General features: G+C 38.1%; 1 protein-coding gene across 4 annotated transcripts in view; it reads right to left on the bottom strand.

The window, feature by feature from the left end:
- Positions 1 to 25,231, bottom strand: part of LOC146000385 (uncharacterized) — an 891,759-nt gene that overhangs the window by 167,683 nt on the left and 698,845 nt on the right. The window lies entirely within an intron of this gene.

Genomic DNA, 25,231 nt, shown 5'->3' with positions numbered 1-25,231 from the left:
TGCATCATTATTTATCTATCCCAATAGGTATTGACAGCAGGACTGTAATCTTTTGGTCAAATTTTGTTTAATTTTTTAATGAAAGTGAATGTAAGACTCAATAATTTGCTAATTCTTGTTTTCATACTCGACGATGTTGAAATAATATAGAAAATTTTATTTGTAATAATTGACGGAAATGTAACGTATTAATGCTCAGATTTCTAGGAAAAATATTTATTTATAATATTTTAAAACAAACCGTATAAGTACTGACATGCTATTCCATTTCCTATTCATTACTTATGAGCACAAAAAATAGCTACACACAGGGTGATAACGAATTAAAATCCCATTTTTTAAAAGGAAGTATGGACACAAGCTAAGCTGGTTTTATGAATTTGGATGCTATAAGCTATTTAAATGTATAGGTATGCAACCATCCAACCCAGTAACTAGGCGTGGTTACCTAATTCACTAACAGTACGCAGATGACATCAAGATGAAAGTTTAAGAGAGCTTCAGGAACAAGGGAAATAAAAGTGATAAGCTTTCAGTTGTGATAAATAACAATCAGTTGTGGGCATAGATTTTCCGCAGAGGGAAGTTAATGGATAGAATAATAACTGTCTTAATTACGTTCCGAAGTAAAGTAAATTACATTTTTAAAAAATTGATTGATTGATTGATTTGTTCTTTTAAGTCCACTTTATGCACAGTAAGGCTAATTGGGACTGGACCTACAGTTCAAAGTGGGATCCGAACCACTATGTGCCTCCAGCGGGTATCGAACCCGGGACCCCTTGATTACAAGGCGACGACGCTACCACTGCGCCATCGGGGAGGCCACCCATTTAAAAATAATAAAATACCATCTAAATACAGCCTGGATTGTTCTTGAAATGGAATTATACCGGAATAACTTGTACATTCTCCTCGTGAGCACCATTTCGGCCATGTTAGTTTTTCCATTGAAAAAGAAGTAAATGTTTAACTGGGACAAAAGAATAGGTAAGTGTATTTTCCGATTGACAAGTTTCCATGGGAAATTTAATTAACGGACTTGTCGTCTTGTGCCAAGTAACTGAACACGCAGTACTTTGCGCAATTTAGGATTTGTACAATCAGTTTTATGCTATGTGCATTTTTCTTACGCTAGAAAACATAACTTTTCAGTGAATATGCTTTGCAGGCCAAGTTGAAATGACTGATTGATTGCTTTTACTTCGCTTTCCTGCCACTTGTGACTGAACGCGAAGATGAGAATGAATGGTGACAAAATGAAACTGATAAAAGGACAACCATAAACACATACAGGGTGGCCACAATTAAATTTCCTCTGCTAAGAGCCCTTTGGAGCCCGTTCGAAGCATCGGATTGCGATTAAACTAGCTAGAGATATGAATCAATTTTTTTTCACCACCAGGTGGCACTGAGGCGCTGCAGTAATAACAACCAGCAATTTGAGTATATGTCGGTACAGCAGTGTTCAGTCCACGTGAATGAAGCTTTGGAAGCGTAATGGTCTCACAAAGTGTTTACCGGGATGTTGTTCACTGTTCACCAGATTTCAGCGATACATTTCAACCTGGTGGTGAAAATTTGAACTAACTTCTTTTTCGTCAGCATTCGCTTCCCCATGGTCTCAATGCCAAGTTTCACTGCAATCCGATGCTTCAAACGGGCCCCAGATGGCTCTGAGTAGGGTAACTTTAATTCTGGCCTCTCGATACAGAACCGAACACAACACAAGCCACAATTAGGATTATACTGTCTATAGATCCAAACGTCAGAGCTTCGTTAGTCTGCATGAATGCAGTCCATGTACTACTTGAAAGAGAAGTTGACATTTTGGTGCCTACCCTATAGGAAAACTTTAAATATACAGGGTAATTCCAAATGAATGGTGCAACTTTACACAGTTATTATGAAATCAGACAAGGCCTCAATATAATGAAAAACTCTGGAAGTTTTCTTCTCACTAAGTGGACTTATTCTGCATTGCCGCTGTTGCACCAGGATCGCCAGTGTTGCAAAATGGCTAGTGACCAATAGAAGGTGCATTGTGTGTTCGAGCTATCAAGAACTGATTCACTCACAATGGTGCAAAGACATTTCCGCATGCGTTTTGGTAGTAATGCACATGCTTCACCCTTCCGAAAGATTTGCCAAAGTTACAACTGAGAATTGTTAGTGTTTTCGAAACCATGGAGAATGACTTGCTGTCTCGTGCATAGCATGTACTTGATTATCGGTCGCATTACACGTGGTTTCCATGTTGAAACTTTATAATGTGAGTCATGCGAGTAAAACGTCCACAGTTTTTCTTCATGTTGATGCCTTGTCTGATTTTCTATCATAAATAGTAACGTCACAATAACTGTGTAAAATTGCACCATTCATTTTGAATTACCCTGTATAACTATCTACATTGTGAAGATATAAAAAGTAGACATCATTACAAAAATTTACTATAATATTTTTATGTTGTTAAGATCACTCAAGAAACAACAATGCAGTGAAAGTAAAACACGTAACAATGAACTCACACACAAAATAAGAACCGGCGACAGGACTTGAATTCATAAAACTCTCCGCAAGCTTTTGCTCCTAACCACTACATCTAATTGACGCTTGAAGATTTGGAAGACCAGATATCATTGTTCACAAAGTCTCTAACACAACATCGCCAAGTGTTTTCTGGCAAGCAGGCTGCTTAATTTCCCTGTTTAGATGGACATTGGTGGAACTCTGCCAAACACAATAAGTCCTCTTCTATACCTATGTAACTTTTTAGTGAATCGTTTCTTGTTTGATCTGATCGTGAAGTTGTCAAGTGTGGAACTTTTGTAGGTCCGTGAGGCAGCCATGTTGCTTCTCAACTTAGAGTTAATCTGCTAACTGCAAGAGGGAGTAGTGATTAAGCTAACTGCGCCAACATACTTCTACAGAATAGTTACCGAGGTAAACGTACATTGAAAAACAGATATTTTCACGAACTTCCACTTGCGTGCTAACTTGATCCTTAATCATACGCTGAAAAACAGGCCCTTTGTATAAAAAAAGGATCCGTGGGGGATTCCAGAACTGGCCGTGAAGTTGTGAGACCTGTGTTCAGTAAGTTTACCAGGAACTGTACGCACATAGGTACGTCCATATGTCTGAACCATTAGCAGTGTTGGGTATTGGGCAGATTTCATATATTTTGCATCTTGGAAATGTCGTTGCTTTAAATGGTGAGTTGAGAAGGGCGTGAAGTGGGAGCTTTAGCACTTCCAAAAATTAATTATGTGCGGTGCAATTAAGCCAGGTCCAGCTGCCCTTTTCCGGCTTAAGTGTTTTAACAGCTTGCTCCGTTTCATTAGGTGTGATTTCAGAAATATTTGAGACACTAAGTTGAGAGAGAAAATTAATACGAAACATCATCGACAATGTAACGGAATAAACCTTTCATTAATCGAGGATATTCTACATGGCGAGACAAAAGTTAGGTTATATAGGTGTTTGTTTGTTGCAGGTTACTGACACACCTGGATGATGCTTTGTAATGACCCCGAGTTTGCCATTACTTCGTGGTTTTATATTATTATTATATTATTATTATATCTTATATTATTATTTCATGCTTATTATAGTTGAACGTATTATACAGTTAATAATTCATATATATATATTCATAAATATATTAATGCCTTCAACCAATTTTCTAATATGGCCGCCTTTATAATCAAAATTATACACATATCTACAAGTATGAATAGCGGAAAATTTAAGCAATTTACATAGTTTCAACATTAATCGTTTCATTTGCTTTTAAATATTCTAAAGATTGTTGTAAGTTTCATTTTAATCAAGTTAGTGAAGCCTAAGTTAATAATTTCTGAGTTAAATTCCTTATATCTATTTGTTGTTTCATGTTTCTGGCAAACGCCGTTCGTTTCTCTTATATTTTGAAAGCCATTGTTGATTTATTTAAACTCTTGTGGTGTGAGAAGATCACGCGCTTTTCATTGCATTGTTGCCACCACATACCTAAATTCACTGTGCCAGATTACTGTACATTTCTAATATATTACTGTTGGCTTTTATCAAACTTCCTAGTATTAAAAGGTTATTGTGTCTGGTAACACTGTGTAACTGAGGAGGTGTTTTCGCCTTCCAGAAAAACGGTTAGTAGTTGCGCGGAGAGATTTGAAGTAGCAAGAGGTGCTTCGCGTTACGGAAAAGATAGGCTTACGCATCTCGTGCTGTACCGTTCGAAAGTATTTGAATTGTAATTTTTGTCTTACATGATATACGTGCGTGTCTATAATAAACGTAAAGTTGAACATATTCCGGTTTTTCTTTATTTCGAAAGTGTATTTCGTACTTGTGGATACCTGCATCAGGAGGACAACCTCGTGGGTTGTCATTGGACTTCACCTGTGGATCCAAGGGGAAGGAACGCAGTAACTTAGCCCGAAACCTGGGATTATCCAGCATGCTCTGCTGAGCTTATAAGGTAAGTGTACTTGTCAAGTGCACCGCTACGCGGGACGTAGCAGCTTGTGGGGAGCAGGGTGCGAAATCATTGAAAACTGGTGTGGGGGAGAAAGTTCTTCATCTACAAACTCCATCCCCTACACACATATGTTTAAATTATACGATATACATATTTGTAGTGTTATTTAAAATAAAAATAAATTACTCAATTATAATATATTATTATTATTATTAATTACATAAAGGAAATTAATTTGTTACTTGTATACATATTAGATATTGCAAACCAGCTAACTAATTCCATTACTAACTCGTAAAGATGTTAATAAGTTATGAAATTGTTCAAGTGGTTTTATTATGTGTAATTTTTTGTTTAGTTTGTGCTCTCATGTTAATATAAATCAATTAGATTTCATGGTCATTATTTCCTTGCATTCTGTTTTACGTTTATTGTGCGTATTGATGTAGATTTGTTAATGATCTCTTGAAAGAGAATGCATTCAATACTCACAACTACACTAATTTGTGTGTGTTTTCGATATTATTCTTAGTATATTTGAAATTAAAGTAATTGCTTATCTTTTGATTGTTATAACAAAAACCCTCCCCGCCGGAAATTTTTGGTTGGGGGGATTTTTTTGGCCAAGACTGTTGGTGGGGGGAAATCCCCCCGTCCCCCCAGGATTTCGAACCCTAGTAGGGAGACGTAAAGGTCATCGTGTACGCTAAGAAAATTAAGATCCTACACCATCTCAAAGAAAGGCTCACTGACACCGTCTCCCAAATCTCACTCAGACATTTTACCTAACTGTGAGAGTCGAAATTAACATGCCTTCAAGCAATGATTACATATCAATCAAGTGTATGTTTTATGCACGTATTTGTTTTCCTTTGTAACCCGATTTTGCCTCACCCTGTATTTGCTTATCAAGTGCCAAAAAAAAAACTTTTTGACCATTAAAAAAATAACATAATTCTAACAATACATAATATTTTGCGAAATAATGTCTTTATATTTTTTTTAAAAAAAGTAACTTTTCAAATGGATCATCCCTAGATTAACGCCGGCCACCGTGGGGCAATGATAAGCACAAAGCCTTACGACGTCAGGGGTCCCGGGTTCGAATCCAGGCCTGGGCATGTGTGTTCTTTGTGAGTGTTCCTTCATCAGTTTCATCATCATTTTCGCGATTAGCCAAAAGTGGCAGAAAAACGAACACCATTAATCCTTGTTTCCATGATATGAAAAACTAAATATGCTGACCAAGGCAGTAATTTATTTTATTAAAAACATAAACTAAACGTAACGTTTCAACCTTCTAGCAAGGTCTTCTTCAGACTCTGTATCAAGTACAAATGTAACAAGATACAAAAACAGGGCATTATAAGGTTGAAACGTTACGTTTAATTTATGTTTTTAATAAAATACATTACTGCCTTGGTCAGCATATTTAGTTTTTCAGAAAAACGAAGTAGAATATACCAAATCAATCAATCAATCAATTCCTAGATTAACGGCAATACACTGTAAAACGTTGATTGCAGAAATTAAGGTTCAACAGCGTTAATTGCCGCTGCCAACGAACTACCATAAAATAAATGACTGTTTTTAAATGTAATTTTAAGATTCAATTTTTAAAAATATAGTTAGAGTGCGCGTACCTAAAATTTATAATCATTATCTATCTTATATTCATGATAAAATATTCAAATTTAAATTTTAAACCGTTGTGTCCGGTTTTTATAAATCAACAGGCAAACTGTTAAATTTTAACGATAATGTTTACGGTATGTTCTAACCGTGAGCAACCCTAGGGCACTAGGTGTCCCTCCAGGGACACCTAATACCCTTACGCTGCACCGGGCATAAGAGGGTTCGGTCCGCTCGTGGAAAATCCAGAGAATGGAGCCACCTCTGCTTAGCACTGCGATTCCGCTGTAGCTAACTGCTCCGCTTACGAATTCATCGCCCCTCACCGACACCTCATTCGACATTGTTACAGCAGATGTTACTTTTCAGCGTTTCCAATTGTTCGAAACCCAACTGCCGGTGGGAGGAGAAGGGGGTGAGGATTCCCCGTCGCCCGGTGACGAGATTAAATGCAATTAAACTCACCAGGATCACCTCGCGGTTGCAAGGAGCAGGCTGTAGGGGGACAGAACCAAGCGCAGAATGAAGGCGAAATTGTTCCCGTTCTACGTAACCCCCGACGATGCAGTCGCTGCAGAAATGCGACTGAATTAGTGCTGAAACTGGTGAAACCAATCTTCGGATGTTCGCAGCCAATTTCGAAACTTGCGCCTCGCACTTTTCGCACGTATGCTTATTTTACGACGAGTGCAGGTGTGCAAAACATAAAAAGTTGAACCATTGGTGAATGAACTGTACACATGACATCTCCTCTGTGCATCAACCGCCCCAGATGATTCTTTTTGTAGTCCGCCACTCTTAAAAAAGAGTCGGTTAACTGGAGACACGTGATTCCACCTTACTGCTGAAGAATAGAAGTGGAGATACCGTATGTCGATCTGACTCTAAATAGGGTCTCCCTTATCGCACAACACTAGAGCAACGTTGCGTTCTGACGTCAGACGATGAGTGGGTCTTTTAGGTTTGGTTCTATTACAATAAATACACGGAAAATGTATTACTTATGCTAAGAGAACTAAACCAAGCTAGCCTAACCTAACAACTTAGGCATATAACCTAACAATGAAAGCATTCCCCTGTGACGTCAGAACACAAGGTTGCTCTAGTGTTGTACAGAAAGGGAGACCCCTCCAAATAGAGCTCTTCAGAGGAGATTATTTAAACAAAACTGAAAACAGAATTTTTGGAGTTACGTTTCTCTAGTTCTCAAACGAACTTATTCAAGACAACAATAAAACACTAAAATGCTGACGAAGCCTAAATTTATTGTGAAATAAGACATTATAGAAGTAACGTTTCCACCCTCTAACAGGATCTTCTTCAGACAAAGATTCACAATAAATTCTAGAATATAAATAAATGATTTAGAATTATAATATAGAATTTGTTGTGAGTCTTTATCTTAAGAAGAGCCTGTTAGAGGGTGGAAACGTTACTTCTATAGTATCTTATTTCACAATAAATTTTGCCTTGTCAGCATTTTAGTGTTTTTCATAGATATTAAACATGGGAGAAAGTCTTAATAGTGTTACCATTAGACAACAACTTCGCACTTTGGGTGTAAAAAGTCGAAGACAAACAGGAGACAAATGCCTCGACAATCAGTGACATCATAGAGACCGACACCGTATTACACCCCACAAGCAACAATCACTCAACAATCAAATGAATTTTACATTTAAAAATACAGTTTACACATGGAAATACATGTGAGTGATTGATACTGATCCTAAGAGTGTATTTGTTTCTCTTATGGCACACGTCTAACGATTGTGAAAATAAACAGTGGCACCAAATAATGATGAAGAAAAACGTTAAAATATTGTAAATAATTGTTAGTGTCTGCATGAAATTTTCTCAAATATGTGATATTATGTACAAATACCGTGCGTTAATTTCGATCTTCAGCCGAGAGATCGGGAGAAGCGTGGCGGGCGGCGCTGACGGAGATGCCGACATTTACGGCCTGTAATGCCCGCTTATTTTTATGGACATATGCAGACATTTATATAAATATTGTAAAACGAGCGCTAATCTGTGTTATAACACGCAAAAGTTCTTCTGTAATTCATCACACAAATAAATACGCTTTAGAAACGATGTTAAGAGCCACAGATAATAAAACATTTTAATCATAGTTTTGACCAGTAACGTCCTGCTTAAGTTTATATCCTTGAAAGAGTTTTGTGTCGATGGGGATCGTTTGGAGGTTTCCAATGTGCAACACTGTATCAAGATTACGCTGTAGACGAAACAGTTAAACGTCAATGGTTTTCGTGAGCTTCCTTGCAATCCGAAATCTCCGAGCTCGAGTTTTTTGTTCCTTCGCGACTAGATGAAGACAGAGCTGCGAATATAGTGGCGAGCAGATGCAAACCACGAGCGTGTTAATTTCGTACTGTGCGCAAGAGTGTTATTCTTGGTTACTTGCCGTTACTTGTTTGTGTTATTGAAGTGTGTATGTGTGTTGTGTCAGTGAGACGATTGGAATGTCAGCCGCAAGGTTCACGTTAGAACAAAGAATTTTTATGTATGACACTTACGTGAAAACAGACTCGTGTCGAGACGTGTGTAGGCAGTTTGTACAGAAATTCCCAGGCGTTTCACCTCCACATAGAGATACGGTTAGACATCTTGTCCTTAAATTACGAGAAACTGGATCGTTAAATTTTAAAACACCTAAGCAAAAACGACGGATTCTAACCGAAGCAAAACTCGATGAAATTGGTGCAGCGTTAGAACGTTCTCCAAACAAATCTCTGCGCCGTGTTTCACAGGAGATGGGCGTGTCAAAATCATTAGCACATACAGCCACTAAGCTACTAAAATTAAAACCGTACTTTTATAACACAGGTTAGTGCTCGTTTTGCAATATTTATATAAATGTCTGCATATGTCCATAAAAATAAGCGGGCATTACATGCCGCAAATGTCGGCATCTCCGTCAGCGCCGCCCGCCACGCTTCTCCCGATCTCTCGGCTGAAGATCGAAATGAACGCACGGTATATTCTTTTATGAAACAATAACAACTTTCATTAGGCTGGCCATACGTAGCAAGATGTATATTGTTTAGGATACTTCTGCAGGAAACTCGACTCGGAAATATCTCTAAAGGAACTTGGGGGGGGGGGGAGGAGGATACTATTCATTTAATATAACTAACCTTTACTTATAAATGGCGACAAATAATTAGTCTCCTCATTCGTCTGCAACTTGTTTCTTCTTGTCCTAAAACCAAGGAGAGACTTCTGCGGAGAACAGTTCACGGACGTAAATCTCTTTGTTAATGCTTGTTTAGTTCGCACACGCTATACGGATCTAGAACAAGGAGACTGATTTCAGCCATACACAACGTGCTGGCACGAGAACAGTGCAAGAAGGCGAAGAAACAATTAATGTCTTGCATTGTACCATGTGGCTCCATCTATCCCCCAACCCCTCCTCTTTGTTTCGTTCTTCGCAGCGTTAAGATAGCTTTTGCAAAATAATAACAAATCATCGACTGCCCTGCCGTCTAGTGCCAAGCAGTTGAGACTAACATATTCGTCTCGTCTGCGTCTCGAAGCTACCCCCACCCATTACTAAACGACAACTTACGAGGTGTTCGTCGTAATATTATACGAGTGCGTGGTGTTCAAAGGATAAACTTGTCAGTAGTCCATCAGGCAGCGTACTCTTGATACTTTGCCAAAAGTTCTCTGCGGCTTAAATCGAGCAAAACAAATTGCATCAGAGTGTTCTTGTGGTGTGATAAGAGACTTACATTGAAAGTTGTAAATTACTGAAAAAAAAATTGTAGTGTGTGGATAGAGTAGTGTGTCCACTCTAGGACTGTGATAAAATTCAAGTATAATTCCCCGTTTTCAAGGCAAACTTTCCACAAATTCAAGGACACGTATTAGCAGATGTTTCCTCTATTTCAACCTTACGTATTACCGCCTCTTATCAACCCCCCCACACAAATATATTAACAATATAAAGGGTCTGCCTTTATGTATCCAATTTAACCAAAAAATATAATTCAATTCAATGGTATATACAGGGTGTCTATAAAAGAACTCCGGAGTTTTAAACAATGATAGCGCGCAAACGGTATTAGGTAATTCAGGTTAGTTAATTACTTTGAAATCAGTAGTTCATCAAGTTTTATTCACGCCGTTTGGAGTATTCCAACAAAGGTTGGCAACGCTGCGCAGCGTTGACCTTGAAGTGGCCGAGCCGAGCCGAACACAGTCAGTGCCAAGGAATATAGAGATTAGGTAAAGTCATCCGAAGATTTCCGATCTTGCACGAACGCGTGACGTCACCGGAGAAGCAGTGAGATCGGCTGAAGCAGACGGCCCCTAGCATTTATATGGGAGATTCAGAGAGCGAAAGTATATTATTACTTTTAGGAGGGGGAAAATAATAATTGTCATCCTCCAAGATGGTATCGAGGTATCCTTTTAATGATTAGTAACATAATTGAAAACGCGCTACTTTTAAAAGGGGGCAAAGTACATGTGAAAAAATGTATTTTGAAAATCCATATTCCTGAAACTTTCTGACCGATGCGCTACAAAGAAAGTTGCGTGTTCTCCTTTAGAATTTTGTCATTTTACAAATCGTAATATAATTTTAACAAAAAACGTGGCATGCTAAAGAAGAATTGAAGAGTTTAAAAAAATAATTGATTAATATACTTAGTTTATTTTAGTTCGCTTATCTGTCACATATGGCTAATCGCAAAGATGAGGATGCGTGATGATATGATGAAATTGAAGAAAGGAAAGTAGACCCATGCCCGGGCGGGGATTCGAACCTGGGGGCCCTTGGCATCTTAAAGCGTTGTGCTAACCACTTCCCCACGGAGGTCAGCATTACAAGGAAATAAACAGAAAATGACAATCATATGGCATCTACGATGTTTTAATATGAGAGAAACATTTGCGAGGAGGTTATTGAAGTAACAAATAATTATTACAAGACGTTGTGATGAAAATTATTAATATATCTGAAATATCGAGAGTTGACCTTGCAATCTCTAAATGTACTTTTAGGGTTACGCAAAACCTTTACTCAAACTTGATAGTGTAAATTTATAAGCTATTAAAATTTAAAACTTATTCCTGTTCGAAAAGAGAAACTGCCAAGTCAAATTAATATTTCGTAGAAATACATATATTTGTCTTTCATGAGGCCAAGAGAGTATTTGGAGGGGACGCTGGCTTGGGAAGGCTATAGCCCCGGATCTCGATCTGCAAAGGGGCTACCAGTGGGAAAACATTCCTATGAAATAGTCCAGAAGAAGGGGCGAAATGATTTCTTTTAAATGGCTCAAAAATACAAAGATATAAGTGGATATTTGACAAGCTTAGTCTAAAACTTACAACTGAAGTCGTACGTGTGTGTGTGGGGGGGAGGGGGTGGCTACGTGAGGTAACACAGTGGAATATGATTCACAATACTAAAATTAAAATAAATATGTAGGAACAATAGAATTCAAAATATGTTGTAGCTAGTGACAGCGCAATAGTAAATATGGAGGGGTAAATCATATTTTCCCGGGGCAATCATTTTTATTGTTCCGTTACATACGACACAAAAATGCATATTTTGGCTAAAAGAGCATTCATTCATTTATTTATTTTGTCGTTTTACTGGGGGCAGATAAGAAAGAGAGAGAGAGAGAGAGAGAGAGAGAGAGAGAGAGAAATTGTCGAACGAGAATAGGGGGCGTTCCTGCCCCCCCACCCCCTGTAGTGTGGTCATTGCCTATAGCTATGATGGAGAAGAATGCACCAATTACTAGAGAGCACATACTTGTTTAATTTAATTTGGGTGAGTTAACTTCTGAAGCCTGCCATTTCCGAGCCTTCTTCCGGTGTAACTGCACTGCCCTTTGAGCCCTAGCTGCTGCGTTCAGGTGGCGGAACAAGCAGAATACTAATTAAAACAAATATGTGACAAATATATATCAAAAATACAACGTGTTGAAGCTATTGAGGGCGCCAAAGAAAAGACAGAAGAAGAAGAACGTGGAGAGTGCAGTGATATTTTACGGGAAGCAGCAGGCACGTATCCAGGAATTCCTTGCGGGGGGAGGCTGAACACCATTTTTAAAGGGGTACACAATTGTATGTTTAAGGCCAGTGTTGGCAATTGGGTTCCAAAATGGGGGGGGGGGGTGGACAAGGAGACAAGCATTAAGAGGCCATAGTGTGATAGTGTGGAGGCAAAAGAATGGGGAGCAACTATCTCCTAAATCGTCGCCACTGTTTAAGGCTGTCATTTTAATCAGAACGTGAAATCGGGACATTTTCTACCACTCAACTCCTCTGTTTCCATGCATTAATATTGTGTGCCGGAACCATCTCAGTATGTATGTTTGTCCATTTCTTCTCATCAGGCATCAAAACATCTATGTACCAGAAGTGTTTTTACGAAGGTGTTACACATGCACGGAATGCACAATCCACTCGACAACGCAAGATTCAAACTGTGTGCAGGAAACTGGAATCAGACAGTTCACGAATATTTCTCTCTCATTCGAGCCTGAACACCACTAATGTGTCTTGTCCTCCCATGTTTGCAGCTCTTATAAAAGCCGAACCCCACCAAATTGTTCATATTCATGCCTAAGCACTCGCAAGTGTCCAAAATTGTCTGTTGAGTGTGTGTCGACCCCAGTAGCCTTAAACAAAAGTATTTTTTATGCCATGAAATTCTCGGACTGCATACACAAAATTTGGTCCTGGCACAACCAAAGCATCACTCAAAACTTTGATTTTCAGTTGATCTGTGCAGCTTATTTCTTTTTTAATAAATCGCTCCAATGCCCAGCCCGATACTGCCGAAATATTCACTTTAGAGAGAGAGAGAGACCTTCGATCTCTTCGTCTTTCCACTCGAACTACTCGTAGCACTACTCGACGTTCCGCTGTCGTCAATGTCTTTTGCTTTGGGAGCGAACTGGAACTAGTAGTAGACTTCGTTACTTTACGGTATTTAGTCCATTTCATTTTCGAATCACTAGATCTTATAAAGCAACCAATGGACACTGACTGATCACTAATCGACTGTATGATTTGTCACACTTACCTCTGAAGTCTCCAGCTATTCTGTTGTACAGATCAACCGGGAAATTGAAGCCGCGTATTAATATCCTCATTATATTCTAGAACGTTTCGCAGATATCACGATTCGTAAATATTGCCAGTAGTTCGACTCCTTCTCTTTTTCAAGAACGTTCCCTCTCGCGCTTTCCAGAGATTAAAAAATTACAATGAATCCGAATCGCCCTACCTGCGGCGCTACCTTTGTTGTGCAGCTTCCAAATGTTGACAAGTCTCTTCTACATAGTGCTCAAGTTCGCTACGACAACACCGAAAGCGTAAGAAAAGTTTACGTGCAATATTATCAACAACAGGGTTATAGAACATTCTCCGTCTTGCCTTGATAAGTATTTCTCTCCTAAAATTATCGTCAGATTATTCAAGAAGACAAAAACCTAATTTTATCTAGTGTAAAATGAAAAATTTCCTGGTGGGGGGAGTCCACGAGTTACGATCCCCACCTTGGATACGCGCTATAAACAATAACAGGGTACGTAGAACATTCTCCGTCTTGCCTCGATAATTATTTATCTCCTAAAATTATCGTCACATTATTGAAGAAGACAGAAACCTAATTTTATCTCGTGTAAACTGAAAAATTTCCTGGGGGAGGGGTCTCGAGACACCTGATGCCCACCTTGGATACGCACTATTAACAATAACAGGGTTATAGAACATTCTCCGTCTTTTCTTGATAATTATTCCTCTCCTTAAATTATCGTCACATTATTCAAGAAGTCAAAAACCTTATTTTATCAGTGTAAACTGAAAAATTTCCTTGGGGAGCGGAAGGGTGGGCCTCGAACCACCTGATCCCTACCTTGGATACGCGCTATGAACAATAACAGGCTTATAGAACATTCTCCGTCTTGCCTAGATAATTATCTCTCTCAAATTATCACCATAGTATTCAAGAAGCCAAAAACCTAATTTTATCTAGCGTAAACTGAAAATTTTCTGAAGGGGGGCTTGAGCCCCCTAAGCCCCCCCTTGGATACGTGCCTGGGAAGCAGTCACGTTTATTACACCCTTACATTTACATACAATATTATAAAGTTCTGCTTTTAGATCTCGCACAATGCGTTTTTCACAAAAATGGGCAATCTCGCATTTTTTTATATCAATCAAGCTGTGATATTTTAGTTTTCTTCCGTTAGTTTTCTGATAATAGTTTTCACATCTTTCCATAGCATTTAGGCATGATTTTAGTTGACAAGAACAAAATAATCTTATTTCAAAACATAGAGCAAAAATAAATCCAACGCGCTTAAGTTAAAACTCCCTTACATTGGAAGCCTGGAGAGAACAAAACAGGGGTTCCTTCGTAACACGATTTCTTGAAAACCATTTTACACATTTGAATCAACTTTGTGATAAATTGATTAGAAAGGATGAATCTTAACAGTAAAAGTTGTAACTTTTCCCTTGCTACTGTATTTTAGAAGATATTCGTTGTCAAATTTCTCAATATTTGCATAAGGAACCAGCCTTTTCCGTGCCGAGTGTTTCGATGGTGACGTCATGCATCCACGGACAACTGCGCATACGATCTGCGCCGCTGAACGAGCACCCCCTGAGTCAGTGCAGTTCAGTGCAACGGCGACGCCACAACAGAAGGCGCAGTGTGTGATATGGCTTGTAGAATCTGGATCTTTTATTACTGTACAGCGGAACTTTCGACGCGAGTATGGTGGTGTTTAGCATTCGGACAAAACCATACGTCAATGGCTTAAGGCGTTTAAAGAAACTGGAAGTGTGGATTGGAAGAAAAGGGCCTATTCCATGGCCTTTAAGAAGTCCGGACCTTTCTCCCTTAGACTTTTCCCTATGGGGACATGTGAAGAACATGGTTTAAGCGGATAAAATTCAAGATGTCAACCATCTAAGGCAAATAATTATCGCTTCTGTGGCAACCATCACCCCAGATATGCTAGCCAGGACGTGGCAAGAAGTTGATTATCGATTGGATGTGTGCAGTGCTACAAACGGGGCACACATTGGGATTTACTAAATTGTAAACAAAACTAGATAACATTACCTTCAAAAATATGTATTTACTTTTTCCTGAGTTTCAGTTCTTAATAAAATATTTAGCTTCAAAACACCGGAGTTATTTTATAGTGCGGGGTTTACGTTTGCCACTTCACATACTCAAACTAGAAATATATATATAAACACAAATCACAAATAAATGTTACGGGACATGGTAATCTACGAAAAGTAATTGTAAAATTTACCTAATCAACTTCAAGATATCTTACCTTGCAATAATCTTTCGCCTATCAGATAGATTGTTCTGCAAAGGATGGACACTAACAAAGCAAACGGATTGAGATAATTATTTTCCTTCCTTGATAAAAATAAAAGCTAATCTGTGAAAAACTTGCCTCAGGGCATTTATAAATATGTATAAATTCAAAGATATTTGGATTAATAAAACGTTGTAATTTTTCACGTCTACGGAGAATAATACAAGCAGAATTCACGCATAGTTCCCGGAATTCAAGGAATTCCTGGTGAGTAGCCACCCTCTAGAAACGAAGAAAGTTACAAAATTTGTTATAGCACAGATTTTCATATAAATTACATTCAACTACAAAAAAATATAGTTTTCATTATGATTATAATTATTATCGTAGAATAAAGAACAACCTCCACCTTCTCTTAGTTATGTACAGGGCATTTGTCAGACCCATTCTGGAATTCAGTTCTGTGACATGGAACTTTTCCTGTGGTGTTGGAAAACGTGACATCATTGAGAATATACAAAATAAATTTCTTTCCTATTTATATTTTAGATTTAAACTGTTTAAATTATTTTATAGTTATGACAACCTATTGAATAAGTTAAAAGTTGAATCCCTTTCAGTTAGAAGAAATAGAAATGATATAAAATTCGTTGAGAAAATTTTAGAAGGTTACTACTCTGTCCCTACGCTTTTATCGAGAATATCTATACGAGCTATGCCGTATCGAGTACGCACTAAAGGGTCGTTATTGACAACATCCACAGATTATAAATATAATGAGTTTTTAAACTTCATAGTCAGTAGTTATAATGATTTCCAACGAGCCTAAAGATCAATTGTATGTTAATCATTCACTATTTTAATGACTTATATTTTAATGTATATATCATTCATATTTTATTGTACCTCTTATTGTATTTAGTACCTCCTTTGTAGTCACATTTTTATTAGTGTTGCCCACGGGACGAGACGGGACAGGCTTTTAAAAATTCGCGACGAGACGAGATTGATCATGTGTCCCTTTGACAAACGAATATTTTCGAGACGAGACAGCATTTCACAGCATTTCCACGAGACGAGACAGGCCAAAGTCTCGTCTCGTGGGCAACACTAATTTTTATCATTCAATCTTGTATTATAAATTTATGACTTTTTTGTATTTACATGTATACATACTGCTGTACTAAGGCCAGCCAGCTGTTTTTCAGCAGGATAATACTAGAATAAATAAATAAATATTCCAGAAACTACCATAGCTACAATCAGAGGACAGAATGTTTTGTACTGTACATGGAACAATAACATCTTGCTAGTGATGGATCCAGAAAAGTCATCATGCTTACAAGAACATTCCTGTTTTCACTCTAGCATGAGTATAAATTTTATTATTCATGCTTTATAACGTAGAGAACTGTATTTATATTTTTATGATGGATGCACTGAGAAATATTTTATTACTTCAATTGCATGTATTCACACTATTAACCCTGTGTATGCTGAAAACTGGTGTTATATTAAGATGTTAGTGTGTTAGTCCTGCAAAATGTATGTATTTTAAATAAATAAATACTCAGAGACTATTGCCTCTACCTACAGTACAAAGACAACATTTTCTGTATCGACCAGGGTTATTAAAGGTCCAGGACCCCATAAATTATAATGGGTTCTATTGGGTCCCGCTGTAGGACCGGAACCTTTTCTCTCGCACAATTTAAATTCGGTCCAAGTTACGTATTGTTACATTGAAAAAAGGTTACTGGACCGTATTTTAATTGTTCCTGAAAAAAAGGTTCCTGTACCGTATTTAAATTGATGTGGGAAAAAAGGTTCCTGGACCTTTGAATTGAAATTCATTCTGGAAAAAAGGTTCCTGGACCGAATTGAAATTCATCCGGAAAAAGGTTCCTGGACCGAATTAAAATGATTTAAATAAGAAAAGGTTATACACTGTCTAGAACTCATTTACGTTTGCTGATTTTCTCTCCCAATCCGGAATTGAACTTATTTACAATTCCTGGACCAGGGTTGACCGATTAAAAGTTGCCTTCTAAAAATGTCCACGAGTACGTTTTACAGTGGAATGTCACACTGCGGTTGTAGAAAACTTAGCGCAGGGAATAAATCAAAACGCTGTTGTTCTCTCGTGGGCCAGGTTCAAAAACTCCTTTGTCGAAGAGTTACTGTACATAACGCAATGGACTATATTAGTGTGACGTCACATTGAGTTCAAACAAACCCGTCACGAGTTGCTCCGGCATCCGATCCAGGAACCGCAGCCAATAGGAACCTTCGATGAGGTAAGGTGAGGCTGCTTGTTCCCAGCAGATATTACCTACAACAGGGAACTGCAGTGCTGCTACAACCAAGTGAAGGAACGCGCGCGAGAGAATGGGGCTATATGGAGAGTGGTAACGTCACTGCAGCGTTTATGTTTCGCCTATTTCTACCTTGTACCTTCGATTCTCGAGACAGCCAGCACCTGGATTAGACTTTCATGCTCACAAGTGGATAATTGTTTATCGTCAGGTCCGTGTTCGATCCAAGTTGGGTATTGTTTCATTTCAATACTGAACTTGGACCCTATTTAAACTAATTCGGAAAAAAAGGTTCCTGGACCGAATTTAAATTGGTTCGGAAAAAAGGTTCCCGGACCGTAAGTGCTTGTGTAACATGTTGCCTGCCATTGCATGGTCGTAGTTGTATAGCATGAAGTTACGCAGTTTAGCCATTATCGTGCAATTATGATAGCAACCTGAGTCCATCGGTTCCCAAGCCCCTTTGGTGAGGAAAGGGAGGGCTTTGACTTGATCCAGCTGACCCAGAGAAACGCCGGGAGGACCTTTGCCGGTCTCCTGTGAGAGGCGACGGACAGGTTTGAAGACCTAATCAGGCGAGGGAAAACCGCCCGCTCTGGGTCAATATTCTCATTAAGCAAGAATCAGCGCGTTGATGTATCCGAGGTCAGGGGCGGAAGGTTTGCTTGATTAAGGGGGGGACGATATTTCTCCGCACGAGAGGCCGTTGGAAAATTTCACGTCCAGTGATAGTCAGGACAGGATTTATTGTGGAGGCCCATGGCTGACAACATCACAGAATGCCAGAACATAACATGTGAAACTATTAGTTCTTTCTAATGTATTGAGTCACAATCAAATGCCTCATTAATTTTTTCCCGGTTTGTCTCTCCAGTGAAGTCTTTTTTCTACACGTTGGCCAGCGATAATATTCCTCTTAAATTCGGTCATGAACGTACAATCCGCTTTTTGGAAATTCGGCGTTGCTTGAATTTATTTCAAATTGCGATCTAGACGAATCTTGACAGTCTCTCGTCTCGTCTACAGCTGTAAATGCCTCTCTCGTCTCGATTTACAAAAACATATATATCTCGTTCTCGTCCAGGCCTTGAAGAGCAACGAACATACACTCACACATGCGCACCTCCCTATAGAGATTGATTCATTTGGTTTCTGTTACTTCGTTTTCTGACGCATATGGCTAAGATGAGGATGACTGATGATATGATGAAATTGGTGAAGGACGCTCACAAAGGACACGCATGTCCCCAGGCCGGGATTCGATTCCTGTACTCCTGGCGTATAGCGCGCTGTGCTAACCACTCAGCCACGGAGGTCGGCAAATAGAGATTGAAAACAGAGAATAGTTTAAAAACAGGGACAGACAAAGAGATAAAGACAGCGAAGATGAATTAGAAAAAAAAAGTGGCCGTCAAATCTCCTGCATATGGCGATAGCCAATAGCAGCCCACTGCAGCGGTGCTCTCACACGGAAAAGAGACAGCGTGCTTGAGCGAAACACCTTGTCACGGCGAGCACGGAACATTTGATAATATAACATATAATAAACTCAATGGCAGAAAATAATATACCTACTTATGACAGAGGGACTGCCAGGGACTCCTCGTCACTCCAACAATTGCCGTCGTTGTCCTCATCGTCACTGACCACACTACTTTCGCCCTCTGTGTCACTGTCCTTCAAATGTATTATAATTGGGTCCAAAATTTCGTCCCGACCTATCTCCGTTACAAAATAGTTTTCGTGTAATTGTTGTGCATGTTTAACACAAGCAACCCATTGTTCTTGTATTACATGGTCAAGTTCTTCGTTAACAAGAGTACGTTATCTTTTTGGCAGTAGGAAATTCGCCACAATCGTAAAATTCAAAGACGGTTCTACGAACTACGTCTTTTTCAAAGTCATCTAAGTTTGTTGTTCTTTTCGGTACGTTAATCTGCTTTCTAGGCGATTGAAACATGCTCCGATCCACATTGCTTGCCCCCGAACATATGCGAGAAACAGTAGCATGATTCACACCACACGCTTGAGCTGTTAGAGCCTGGCACTTCTTATAGTCATTTTTGCATCTCTCTTCTTCAGTCGAACATTTTTTTAAAAAAATGTACACCTGAAAAATCACCTGTCGTGCCTGGATTCGTACAACACTGTATTTTTCTCTCTTCTCTCGCTACCAGTACCACTTGGTTTACTGAACGACATGCTGCACACATCCACTAAACACACGAAAAAAAAAAAAAACAGTGACAGAATCCTCTTCGTCAACTCCTTCTACCATCACTGGGAACGTACATGCCCTGTTCCCTTCGCTAATCGGAAAGTTTCGGAATGCAACAGGAACGAAGGGTGCAAATACGTTTATAATAACATTGCTTCTACAGAGGGAACGGTATAAGCCAAGGTAACTTAATATATAAGGTAGCGCCATCCGAAAATTGCCGATCATGCACGAGCGCGTGACGTCATGTGGGAGGATCGGTTATGTTCGGTGCCCCTTCGGTTATGTTCGTTCGGGGCTTGGCCGAAGCAAACGGCCGCTATCATTTCTATGCGAGTTTCCGAGAGGGAAAGTGTTTCATTACTTTGAGAGGTAAATATTAATTATCATACTTCGGGATGGTATTGAGGTATTCCTTTAATGATTAGTAACATAATTAAAACATGCTACTTTTAAAAGAGGGAAAATTGCACATGCATACGTATTGTAAAAATTCATGTTTCTGAAACCTGATCGATATATTACAAAGAAGGTTGTCCGTGTTCTCATTAGAATTTCAGATTTCATCATTTCATAAATCGTATTATGATTTTAATAAGAAACGTTACATGCTAAAGAAGAATTGCATAGTGAAAGAGTTACAAAGAAAGAATTGATTGACAGATTTGGTTTATTTTTGCTTTTCTGTCTTCTTTTAAATATGAAAGGAAAACCCATAAGAGGTAGTCCCCCCCCTTTCGATCTCTTTCTTTGTTTCCACAAGCAGGCCTCCTTGGCGTAGTGGTTAACACATCGCACTTCAACCAGAGGTTTGGGTTCGAATCCTAACTTGGGCATGGATGTTTGTGAGTGTTCATTCATCATTTCATCACTCATCCCTATCTTCGCAAATTAGCCAAAAGTGGCACAAGAAGCGAAGTAAAATGAAGCAAATCAATCAATCAATATTTGTTTTCACATATACTATCACATTTACTAAATTCTCAATTTTCTCATTAAGGACAAATCAATGTCTTACCCGATTGGATTCGAATCCGGGACCCCTGGCGTCGAAGCGCGATGTGCTAACCACTACGCCAAGGATATCGACAGAGGCCTTCGAGATACTACGGGCCTCACAGAACGTCACAGGAGTACTATAGGATTATAAATTATGGATATTAGAGTTGGGGTAATAAATAAATAAATTATATAATATATAATCTATAAATAAAAAACACCCGCTCTTTATTTATAGAATCTCAAAGAGAGCGATAGTTTGCTAAACTAAAAAATAATCCTATTTTGTTCTCACGATGATAAAAATAGAAGGCATAATCAAAAATAAATTGGTAACTATAGATTGACACTGAATTGAATAAGCTTAATTTTGATGTAACTCTTTTTTATGTTGTTCTACTGATTAACTTTTAATTGGAGTCCAAACTTGAATATCCGTAATTTTTAATCCGATAGTAGTCTGGTATAATCTATTTACAACATTTAACACAACGCAGTAAAAAGCCTAATATTTAGTTTTCTGACTGAATAGTTCCTTCTTATTCATTCAGAACGTTGCAATCATTTCCAGGAACATTTCAAATTTTACATAACATCAGAAAGTATTAAAATTATACTGATATACTTAAAACCCAAACTTTACCATTCTCCATAATGTAACTTTATTTTTGAAATTATCAAGTGAAAGAAGTAATATACGAGCTAGATAAAATTTTACTCTGCATTTGAAACTTACTCTAAATTCGAAAGAATTCCCAACCTTCTTCATATATTTATTTACTGTACAAAAATTTACGTACGGATCAAAGTTCCACATGCAAAATTTTTTTGGGAAGTTTTATGTGGAGGAAGAATGATGAAATAGTTTGTAAGATAGTTTCAGACTTTGAAAACGCAATTCCAGTTTGTAATTTGCAGATATTTTTAATTTCTCTGGTTCAAATTTGGCTGCAAGTTATCGTTGTCATAGTTCTAAAAAGTATTTTTTTCGTATTAAGAACTATACATACAAACGCGTGCAGAAGACGAGCCAAAGTGTACAAGTACTAATTTAACTAACTTAACCTACTCGAAATACTTGATGAGTGCTAGGAACATCAAACTTAAATGTCTTAAAATACTAATTCAAGCCTATAGAAATAGATTTCTGCTCACACGGTAAATGAAACGCTTTGAGAATATCTATGAAAATATCTTAGTTTAATTAAACAATAAAGGAGAAAAATTACATGAACTCACAATGATTGACCGTGCAACTGTACGAATCATTATTCGTTAAAGGACTTTGTCCGCAGATTTTCCATTTCCATTTCCATGTCTGAGTTGTATAAACGGAAAATATACTCCAAGGCTGATATGCGACAGACATTTGTACATTAACGAAGTAACTTGTATTACACTAATCTTAGATCTTGCTCTTTTTGACAGAAATGTAGCTACTACAAAGAAATAATGTAACATCCATTGGTTTATATTGAGTAGAAGAGTACAAAATTATTCACAATATATTTGTGAAATACCAAAATTGAACAAAGTTGCAAAAATTTCAATGATGGGTGTAATATTCACTCATGCAATATTTAACATCGTGCATACAACGCTATGTAACTCGAATTGAAGATGTACTAAGTGAATTTCATTTCGAGAAATGCCCATTTCCGACAACGTTTTTCACAATAATGTGAACATACAAATCACAATCAACATCGGTCTGTGTGAAATGAAATTGTTAATAATTATAAATCCGACTTACATAAAATGTACATAACAAATCAATTAGGCTCACTACGTACTTCGCACTAGTTGAACACATTTTCAAGATATTGATGACTTTTCTTGTGGTACTGTCGGTTAGGTTACGTTGTAGATTTTGAACTTCTTTATTCAGTTAAAGCAGGTTGATAGAGGTTGTTTGTAATATTTAATTTATTTGCTTCATTATGCAGATGTGTGTTTCTCCTTTGTAAACGATTGAATATGTTTTCCAACAACGAACCATTGCTTGCAATTTGTGCATATACCTTTGTCTATATATTTTTCTCTTTTCTGGCAACACAGTCTTTAGCTTGTTTAGGGCACGTCTCCTTCTTGCATATCTTTCGTAGCGTACATCTCTGTAAACCTTATCAACACGTCCTACAAGCGAATCATATTGTGAAGATAAGTGTTTAGGAGAACTACACCATTTCCTCGATTATTTGGTACTAAAGTAATTGGGTGTAATTTTAGCGATGTCACTGCAGTTGGCTTCAGCACGTTCTTTGGTGGAAAATACATAAATTCTGATTTTAGATCTCGCACATAGTCTTCTTCACAATAATTGGCACTGCACACTTGCATTTTTTTACATTTCGTCTACAAGCATGAATCCACTGTTTACTTACGCAATTATCGACTGAAAATCTATGATATTTTATGTCAGTTCCTTTAGTTTTCTGGTTATAGTTTTCATAGCTTGCTACAGCACAATTAGAAATGATTGCAGTCTACAAGTACAAAAGTACAATAAAAATAAATCGAACGCTACAAAATCAACAACCTGCTTGTTCCAATTTTTGCGACGTGTTAGTAGCTAAATGTACCCCACACCAAACTTACTGCACATAGCAACGAGCACCGTCAAACCCGATCCTCCCAGATGACGTAATGCATACGTACTTCACATAGCAACGAGCACCCCCTGGGTATAAGCTACACTCACGCTTGTTTTTCGCACATACTCGCAAATTCATTATCTTTCCATCTGTTGAACTACTGACACTTGAAATAATCTATTTATATCCGAGCGCCAGGTACACGATTTAGTAGCGAGGTGAAACAGGTTCTGAACTATACCGCGTTTGTTACAACCTGTCCCCTTTCCCGCGCTAGGGAGCGCTCGACAGTTTCGGTGCCTATGAGAAACGAGGAAAAAATCGTCTGCTGGGCAGCGAGGAGCGAATGGAAGCCAGAAGAGAGGCGCTTACGTAGACGCTGTTGCGACGTTGCGTATTTTAATTGGCTGCCTGGCTTTGACTTTCCCCAGCACCGAGAAATGCCAGGGAGCAACTAGCGCGGGAACCGGGACAGGTTGTAACAAACGCGGTATAGGGAACGCCGCACGTCTGTGATTCGCTGGTGCTCTTCAGCCGTTCAAACCCATATGTAGATTTGACGAGCACTTTAGGCTGGCAGATATGGGGAAAGTAAGAGATAGAAAACAGAGAAATTGTTCAGAAAAGAGAGAGACAAAAGAGAGAATCAAAGGAAGACAGTGAAGATGAAATGGGAAAGTAAGTGAAAGAAAGAGAGAGACAGAAAAATACAACGAAGCTAAAATGGGATGTCAGAGAGAGAGAGAGAGGTATGGGGAGAAGTAAACACAGAAAGAATGAAAGAAATAGCGAAAGATAGAGAAAGGTTATAGAGATAGCAAACAGAGAAATAGTTAAAAGAGAGAGAAAAAGAGATAGAGAAAGACAGCGAAGGTGAGAGAATTAGGGTGATATATATATATATATATATATATATATATATATATATATATATAGAGAGAGAGAGAGAGAGAGAGAGAGCGAGCGAGAGAGAGAGAAATATGAAAGGCAGTAAAAGTGAATTATATTCAGAGAGAGAGAAAGATATGGGGGGAAAGTAACAGAGAGAAGATAGTTTATACAAACTTAGAAAACCGTTACTGAAACACAACAGTATTGTAATAAGTAGGGCCCGGAACTTTATGTCCTATAAAACTGTAAAATATGTATGTAATTATGTCATAAAATTGAAAAATATGTCAGAAAAAGGTAGAAATATTCCCAGTAAATCGAAAAATATGCACCAGAGTATTTTCGAATTTCTCACAATACGGGATTAAGTATCTTCCAAGGAAGATCGACTAGGGTGGGTAGGAGTATTAAATGAAGCCAGAATCCTGCACAACAATGAGAGAAGATTTTCCCTCAATAATGTTTGCATGGCTATTAAATGTCGGCGGGATAAAAAAGAGGGTGGGGTACTATTGTTCTATTTTTAGTTGGTAAGAAAAGACTGCATCTGCTTTTAAATTCTTCGTTCGTGATTTTCTTACCCTAGCATCGATAATATGAACCATCAGTTCATATGCTAAATATATGAAGAAAAATTATAAAATAACAGAGTATATGCAAGACAATTATGAAATTATACAGAAATGTGTCTTATTACGAGAAAATTGAAGAAATATGTTGTAAAAACGCGAAATTGGTAAAATATGTCAAAATATGCT

Source organism: Lepisma saccharinum, chromosome 16 (genome assembly GCF_977018435.1).
Source record: "Lepisma saccharinum chromosome 16, izLepSacc3.1, whole genome shotgun sequence".
NCBI classification, from domain to species: Eukaryota; Metazoa; Arthropoda; class Insecta; order Zygentoma; family Lepismatidae; genus Lepisma; species Lepisma saccharinum.
This window is presented reverse-complemented; position numbering and strand designations above follow the sequence as displayed.